Consider the following 8,736-nt stretch of genomic DNA (forward strand, 5'->3'; position numbering starts at 1 on the left):
TTCCTAATGACTGAGGGAAGTTTTTGATGAGTTATTCAAATGATTGTTTTTATCATCCAGATAAAAACAATACTATTGCTTTTATCATCCAGATGTCATATTTTCTAAATTCATTTGGTAAATCTTTCGTCTGGCATGAACCTGCATGTTGTAACTGAGGAATCATAAAACAAAGTAATTTATTTTAGTTATTTAAGTTCTAAATTATTTTTATAGATACTTTACCTTTGAAATATAAACATGTTTACAATTGAGAGAGATACAAGCAAAAGTTATTTTAGTCACTTTTAATGTTAACTTTCTGAGGGCAATTTAAGAAAATTCTGTCTATATCTCTCCCGGTAAAATTCTTTCTCCAGATTACACTACCATCTGTTTTCATTCATTTGGTATTTGATTGTAGTTGTTTTACAGGGTAATTTTTAAATAATAACTAATAGAAGTAAATCAAACCTCTCAGAGAAATAATTTTCATATGTGGAATAGCAAAACCATATGAAAGCATGACTGGAAATACCAAGTTAATTTTTAAAGTTAAGGACTGGGGATTTTGCCTTGTGGCCTTGATCAAGGTCGATAGGACTCCTGTGGGGAAGTCTTGACAAAGGGCTCTAAACATGTTATTCCTTGCAAATATCTAAGGAAACTGGAACCAGGTAAAAATGTCAAGAAAACACACTGGTATAAAAGAAAAAAAATCTTAGAAACCCATTTTTTTTGTGAAAGTTAGAATAACATGTTGTATTAAATCATTCAGTATTTTTGGCAGTATACTGGAGGTAAAATTTTATACTCCAGAGCAACCATGACTAATTCTTCTACCTGCTGTTCCCTTGGTTTCTATATTTTTTCATTAGTGTTTTCTCCTTGGCTCTGCTGAATGCAGCTTTCAACTCTTGGGGAAGAGTGATGAGGAGTCCAATTTTTCATTATTCAATATGATTTAAAAAATCTCATCTGCATGGTGATCTCACTTTGAAATCAACAGAATCTCAGACCCCAAAGAGGTATTTAACTAAATGAGAAGCAGCTCATGGGAAAATAACAGGGAAACCATTTTATCATGCTAATGTACATTTCAAATCTAAATGTAAAAACATGATGGACAGTAGAGGCAAAATTGTTTGACAAAGGTCATAACACAAAAAACTTATTATGTCAAGAATTAATATAGTTCATGTACCAAATGTCTCAATTAGACAAAGGGGAAGCTAAAAAGAGGCAAATGTTAATATCATTAATGAAATTAATATTGAGTTACTATGAGTTAGTGTGATTCTATACGTATTGAATTCTTAAGTCAACAAGTACAGGCATACCTCAGAGAAATTGTGGGATCTGTTCCAGAGCACTGCAATAAAGCAAATATTGCAATAAAGTGAGTCATACAAATTTTTTAGTTTCCCATTGCATATAAAAGTTATGTTTACACTATACTGTATTCTATTAAGTGTGTAATCAAGTTCTATCTAAGAAAACAATGTATATACTTTAATTAAAAATACCTTATTACTGAAAAATGCTAACTATCATCTGAGCCTGTTGGAAAAATGGTACTGATAAATGTCTTCAACTCAGGGTTGACACTAACCTTTAATTTGTTAAAAAAAAAAAAGTAACATCTGTGAAGCACAGTAAAGCGAAGCACAGTAAAGCAGAGCACAATGAAATGAAGTATGCCTATAGCATATCAGGGTCTATAATTTTTTATTGTCTGTGACTAGAAGCAACATTTTGAGAATTGCAAATAATACGACTGGTTATATTATATTATGGAAGGTTATCTCTATATCTCTATTTTATTACAGGATGATCATTTCTGGGAATAATCAGAAAACCGATTATCCTCAGAGAACATAATTTCCCTTGTAGATCTCTTCAGTGAGAAGGCTCATTCCCTGGGGCTTCTTACTTTTTGTCATGACTGGGAGTATTGTCATTCTCCTAAGACATTAAAACTCATATAAAAACCTTTCAACATGAAAGTGGAACAATTTGCTACCCTGTCTGTATTCTTCTTTCCATCATTTACTTTTCATTTACATTTATGTAAAGTTAAAATATTTTAAATGTTAATTTTTCATTTGCATTTCAGGCATTTCTTGAAGAAAATGACTCATCTCAGTCATCCTCACCCCTTCACCTTGTATTATCCTATGTGATTTCACCATATAAATCACCCCAAAATATCATGACTCTCATGGCTGCTTATTTATGCCAACGTCTTTCTCTCATATTTCTCTTCAGTAACTTATCTCCATGGCTTTATTCTGAACTTTGCTCTTACCTGAAATAGAGCCTCCACACAGTAGAATTAGAAAGTTTAAGTTTATTATCTTCCTTTCTGATTACAGCATTTATTCTTTTCAAATCATGCCAGTATTCTCTATGGTTTTGTTCTTTGATCTTGTTGAAACTGTTAACCTAAAAATCAAAGGCCAAAGTGAGAGGCAATAAGCATTTATTTGAGGTCAAAAACAATAGCTACTCAGGAAGCACTAATTCAGGCAGAAACACAAATACTGTTCCGGTTAGGTAGTTTTTAGGCAAGTTTTTTTTTGTGTTTTGTTTTTGTTTTTTTTAGAAGGAGGGAATATAACTACATGAACAGACTAAAGGAATTTCTATAGGTGCAAAAAAGTTGTTATTCATTAGCGATACATGGTGGCGCTAATTCTAAAGAATGTCTTTAATTTACAGTTGGGTAGTCAGGATGTTTGCTTTCCTGTTTGCTTTACAAATAGTTGTTTGAAATAAAATGTTGCTTTGACCCAGTCTAAAGGTTATTTTTCCCAGTTCAAACATTTCAAAGTGTCAAGGAGCAAAATTTGCAAGGAAATTCCTCTAGAATGGCTACCCTAGCTCTATTTTAAAGTGGCTCCACTTACGTCAGTTTTTCACAAAATTTTCAGTCTTTTGGCAGCCACCATTTTCTTCTAGTCTCTGGGCTTACTTTAGGCAGTCTTTCCTCTTCTGAACACTCAGTTCATTTTAAGAGTCCTTTGGCTAATTAGCCTCGATTCCTTTGCTTCTCTTACCTTCTTAGTCATTTCCTATAATCCCCTCACAAATTAAAAATAGAGGTAATCACACAATTTAACAACTATTCTTTGATTTATTTCAACAACTACTCTAACTCTTCTATTTGTATATCATGCACCTCACCTTTTTCTCTCCTAACTTTAGAGATAACCATGACTTCTATTTCAAAAACGAGTATAAGCTATCAGGCATAAACTTTCTTTACTAACTTGCATTCTTCTATAAACATATCAATAGTGCCACTAGAGTTTTCTTTTCCTCAGTCTCAGACTGAGACTGAAATTAAATTCTAATTTGTGTTTAAAGCCTTTCCTTTCTAAGATTTTCCATAATGTTGTTTTATCAATCAAGTCTTCTTTTTCGTTTCTTCAACCTCTTTCTTTCTGTTTGCCCCTTTCTATCAGTATTTAAAAAAAACTCCTTGTCTATGGCCATGCCACCCTGAACGTGCCCGATCTCATCTGATCTCAGAAGCTAAGCAGGGTCGGGCCTGGTTAGTACTTTGGTGGGAGATCACCTAGGAATACCAGGTGCCGTAGGCATTAACAAACAAACAAACAAACGAACTAAAAACTTCAAACCAAACATGTATCTCCAGATTATGTACTACGTTATATGGTATCAGTTTATCATTATGATAGCCCTGTGTGTGTCACTTGGGATATTCAGGCTCAGCAATGTTGAAGGTTTGGCCAATGTCACACTGCTAGTGGAGGAGCGCACCAACTGATTTCAAGCCCTTTTCTCCCCTTTACCACACATTGTTAATTATATTTTCACATGCAGTCTTCCAAATTAAATGTGTGCTCCTTATTTATTGCATCCATCACAGCATGTAGATTCTACTTTGCAAGATACTGATGGAATCTGGGGTTCTTTTATGATTAAGTAATCACAATAGTGTGGTCCTTTAAATGGTGCACTTCCAAGATGTAAATATGTAAACTATGCTTAAGATGTTCAGTTTATAGAAGTGTAACAGAAGTTCCTTTCCAAAGGCAGTTCAATGGAGGTTTTGAATGTTTGAAAAGAGTAATGGTTTACACCATTAAACTATAAAACCATACTGCCAAGTCCTAATGATGTTCTTGACTGTTAAAAGATTTCCCTCAGGTTTTCCAAATGCTTGAAATTATAAAATTAGAAAAGTCTGAAATACTAAGATCATATTATAAACTACACCTGGAGAAAATGCTTCCAAGGGTCATAAAATCACTAGATTATGCAGATGAAACTATTTTATTTGAAAGAAAAAAAAATCATAAAGAGAACTTACGCCACAAATCAAAGTATCTAAAAAGAGATAGGGAAAAAAACTGCATTTTTTTTCAATTTTTTATTCCGTTTGAAATAAATCTATCAAGTTCAAATAACTTTGCTTATACAGTTGTGAAATTACTATTCGTTAAGTGTTGCTTTTCAGTGCTATCATAGATATTGCTTTTCGGTATAACAATGGAATAATATTGTTCTCACTTAAAGTATGATAGCTTAAAAGTAATTTTTCTGCTTTGCTTTTTTTCTTACTTTTTTTGGGGGCATATTATTGCCCTTATGTGCACTGTAAGTATCACGTCTCATTGGAAGCATTTCCATAAACAATACTAGCCTTTTCAAGCATGCATCTCTATTTATTTTAGAGGATAGATTACAAGAAAAAGATTTAATCCATGTTTAAAATCTAGGGCCATGAGGAGACATACTTCAGTACCAAGATATTATCTGTGTTCTGATGGAAAACTGATGCCTGTCTTACTTATTGAACAGTATTCAGGACATTCCCTGTAATAAGAGAACATAAAGAGAGAGAAAAGGAAAGATACCTCAGCACAAGTGTGATTAGATTTTAAAACCACGCAGTACAGTTTGAACCAATTTACTAATTACCTAATATGGCATACAGCATACTATGAGAAATGCTGGAAATCTCAACCATAAAACTGATGTCATTAAACCATCATAAGCAGAACACTGTGCATCTTTGTCCCATTAATGTATGCAATTAGAGGCCCCTTGTTCATTTCATGGAAATTATAAAACTTTCTTTGAATTGTACCAGCCAGAACATTTGCATCCTTCACATTCTGTAGTATCAGCTCACGAGATATATTAAATGAGGATCACTCAGTGTGATGTAGAAAAGGAGATCAAGACATGTAACAAATGACACTTCTGCTATCAGTTTGGAGAAAATGATGAAATTGTTGGAAAGAACTAGGCCAGATGGTGAAGTGTTTTATCAAAGAATAAATTACAATGAGGTAGTTTGATATATTCAATAATACCTGCTAAAACATTAAAAGTAAAATAGCAATAAAATCACATCTAACCTCAGAAACATTTGCCTGTTCTATTCTTTGAACTCATTCATTTCTGCTCTGGTAGAATTGGGGAAGGAGATGTGGCTTTATGTATAATCATTGTAGTTTGAAGTAAAGTAATAGCTAGTTCCATCAGGATTGGCAGTAGAAGTAGAATTTGCCAGTATCATATATATTCCAAAATTAAAAAAAAAAATTTACTCTCTAGAAAGATTATTTGGCAGATGCAGACTTACCTATCTTGGAGTGAATCCTCTGCTGAAATTTGGTAGAACTTCTTCACTGTCTGTCTAATGTACTTTAGACCCTTTTCCTCTCCATGTTTCAACTCTAGGAACTGTTTATTTGAAACATTCATTTAATAAGCAGATAGTTCCATTTGGAGAAAATTCCACCCATCCAAACCCTTTTCTCTTCATTCAGTTATATTTCACTGGATTCCATTTAAAGTGGACCATTGGATGCATCATTATTAACACGGACTCTTTTCTTGACCAAACTCAAGTCAGGCTCCTCTAACTGCTCTCTAGGCCTCCACGTCAGTGTCTGTCCCTGTCAGGCCTGGATCACCCAGCTGTAGCAAGAAATCCTCACCTTGATATCTGATTACCTTGATACCTGATTACCCTCAATATCTGGTCAAATTCCCCCACACTCGGTAGCTGATCTCCTTGTCCTGATCTCAGCAGGAATCCTATCAAGTTGGTTTAGCCAGAATCCCCCATGTCCTTGATGTTTCCTCTTAATAATTTTCCATCCATTGATCTCTACACTACTGCTTGGCTGTAAATTCCCACTTGTCCATGCTTTATTTGGGATTGAGCCCAGTTCTATACTGCGATCTCTTTTCTTCTATTGCAAAAATTTCTAAAGAAAATCTGTTTTTACCACTTTTACTATTGTCCAGTTCTGATTTTCTTTAACATTGTGAATCCTGTATGTATAATATCAAGAAATAGATTCAATTTGACAGGACAAGTAAAAAGTAAATATACAGACTTTCAAATTGAAGAAAATTTGGCTGGTATTGATTTGTGTCAAAACTTTTAAAAATTACATTTATTTCTGAATCAGACACCTTAATCTCTCTTAGAGTGTACCATAAACATTCTCTCCTTTCTTACCTCCACCATTGGGGTCTAATGTTATCAACCTTATTCAGTATCTATTGGTACTAGAGAATATTGATCTGATAAATACATTTACACTTATGTGTAAAGGACTTGAGGTGTTATTCTTCCTAGAATTATAGTAAAATAATAAATTTTAAAAAGTCCTAAGAAGAAGGCTAAAAAAAAAAAAAAAAAAAAAGGAAAAAGTACAGAATGGTAGTATTTCAGGCATCAGTGGAGAATTCTCCAGACCTGAGGATTCAAGTAGTCATTTAGTTCCATAATACAGTCAATAATCTATTGCCTGTGCATGAAACTTATACTGAAACAGGTGCCTTATATTTATAACTTAATATTGTATATAGTTATTGGTGTTTTTAATAATGGCATAAACCCGAGTTTAAAGATAACTAAATGTATTGTTGAATCATTATTTCTTCTTCTGAATTTTTACTTTATAAACCACTCATTCTAGAATAATAAATTTTTTTCTTTTGGTATATACTCTTCCTTTCCTATAGTCCAAATGCAAACTTATTTTTCTCCTCTTTAGAGTTAATTTTGTCATTACATTGGTTGGCATACATAATTTTTATACAGATGTTTTATGATAGTTGAGTGATTTCAAAGCAAAGACTCATCCTCCCTGGGCAGTGTCCAACTCAACTCTCTTGTCTTTAAAGTGCTGATTTATTAGACTTAATAGAAAAGTATACGACACAGTACCATATATTTTGGCTATAATTAGACATTGTTTTCAGTTAGCAATCATGCTATACATTTTTGCCATTGCTGTTAAATAATTTTTTTTCAAAGGAATGTAAACTCATGATTCTTCTGCAGATGTAAAAATTAATACATATTAAAGATTTTATTTAACACATTAATAAGAAATATAAGCTGTTATAGGTGGCTCAAAGAAGAAGTCAAGAAGCACAAATTTATGTAAAATTTTGGAATGTTGAAATGAATGTACAAATGGAGGCAAAACTGGCTTTCCCACAGCAAGGGAGGTTGTCTCTTCATGGAATTTATTTACATGTTGAGAGACAAGAATTATTTTGTGCAATAGCTCCCAAAGAATTTGAATTAGATAACCCAGAAAGGTATGCTATAGAAAATGTATAGTTTTTTGTTAAAGCACAAAGTTTTCCCTACACTGTCTAGACATTATGAGCTTGAGTAGTCTGTCCTCCTAGACTGCAGCCATGTCTCTGATGGTTTGGGTAATATGAGGAAAATGAACCTTAGCTGAAACTCCAAAGAAAAATTCTATAGTTGAATTTACCATCCTGACAGTTCAAACACTGACTGGTCTGCAAAACTGTTCTAGTCACTTCTTCAATTGCTGGCACATAGGAGTAGTCTGGACTTGGTATTTCCAGAATAACCTTAGCAGCTACATAGCAAGAAAAGACCATTGTTAGGAAATTTGGAATAAAAAACAAAAACAAAAAATAACTAGGTGTCTACAATGGAACATTATGCGTTCTTTAGACTATCATACCTTTTTAGGTTATTGATTTTAGTTTTTCTTTGCCTTTGAGCTATTTTAAAACTCTACAAGTTGTAGATAACTGTTAGCAATGAGACATAATTCTTATTAATAAACATATAAATAAATTGTGTCAGGTGGAAATTCAATTGATTTCCCTCACTCCCTACCCCTCAATTGCCCCCATATAAAAAGCCAGTTTCAAGTCATTTGTAAATTTGTTTTAATATTTCTGTACTCCAGATAAATTTATATTTCTTTGATTTTTCTTTTGAACTGGTTATAACATTTTACCAGTTACCGTATATTATTAATGAGTTAAATAACTTTTTTGACATGTATTCATTTGATATTTGTATGATAGACATGTAGGCTTTTAAAATTTAATATTTAACATCACAAAAGCAACCAGAGCCTCCTTTTGAGTAAGAAAATGTTGCAGTAATACTGGCTGAGTCACGTTACAAAAGCAGCTGAAATTGAAAAATATGATGGCAAATTAGATTACTTGTAATAGATCTCTGTCTTTGTATCTTCTCTCTCGTACTTCTTAAAGTGAGCATACCTTAGTTTTTGGGATAAAAACTAAATATTTGGTTTACGTATTTATTAGATGAAAAGCACTACATAATTACCATACTTGGTAAGTAAAATCCTCAGTATATCTTATATTTTTATAGGAAGAAATAAGATATATTTAATTTCATCCAAATCAACTCAGTTCAATTCAAATCAACATACTTTAACTGTAAGTGTCCTAGAGTGC

The 8,736-nt window shown here is 32.8% G+C and overlaps 1 non-coding gene across 1 annotated transcript; it reads left to right on the forward strand.

Annotated features, from left to right (window-relative positions):
* The first annotated feature begins 3,465 nt into the window (after positions 1-3,465).
* On the forward strand, positions 3,466-3,584 carry LOC111736906. Its single transcript, XR_002779283.1, has one exon. It is a non-coding gene; the product is annotated as a 5S ribosomal RNA (ribosomal RNA).
* Positions 3,585-8,736: the final 5,152 nt, after the last annotated feature.

The sequence above is a fragment of the Pteropus vampyrus genome, unplaced genomic scaffold (assembly GCF_000151845.1).
Source record: "Pteropus vampyrus isolate Shadow unplaced genomic scaffold, Pvam_2.0 Scaffold22, whole genome shotgun sequence".
NCBI lineage: Eukaryota > Metazoa > Chordata > Mammalia > Chiroptera > Pteropodidae > Pteropus > Pteropus vampyrus.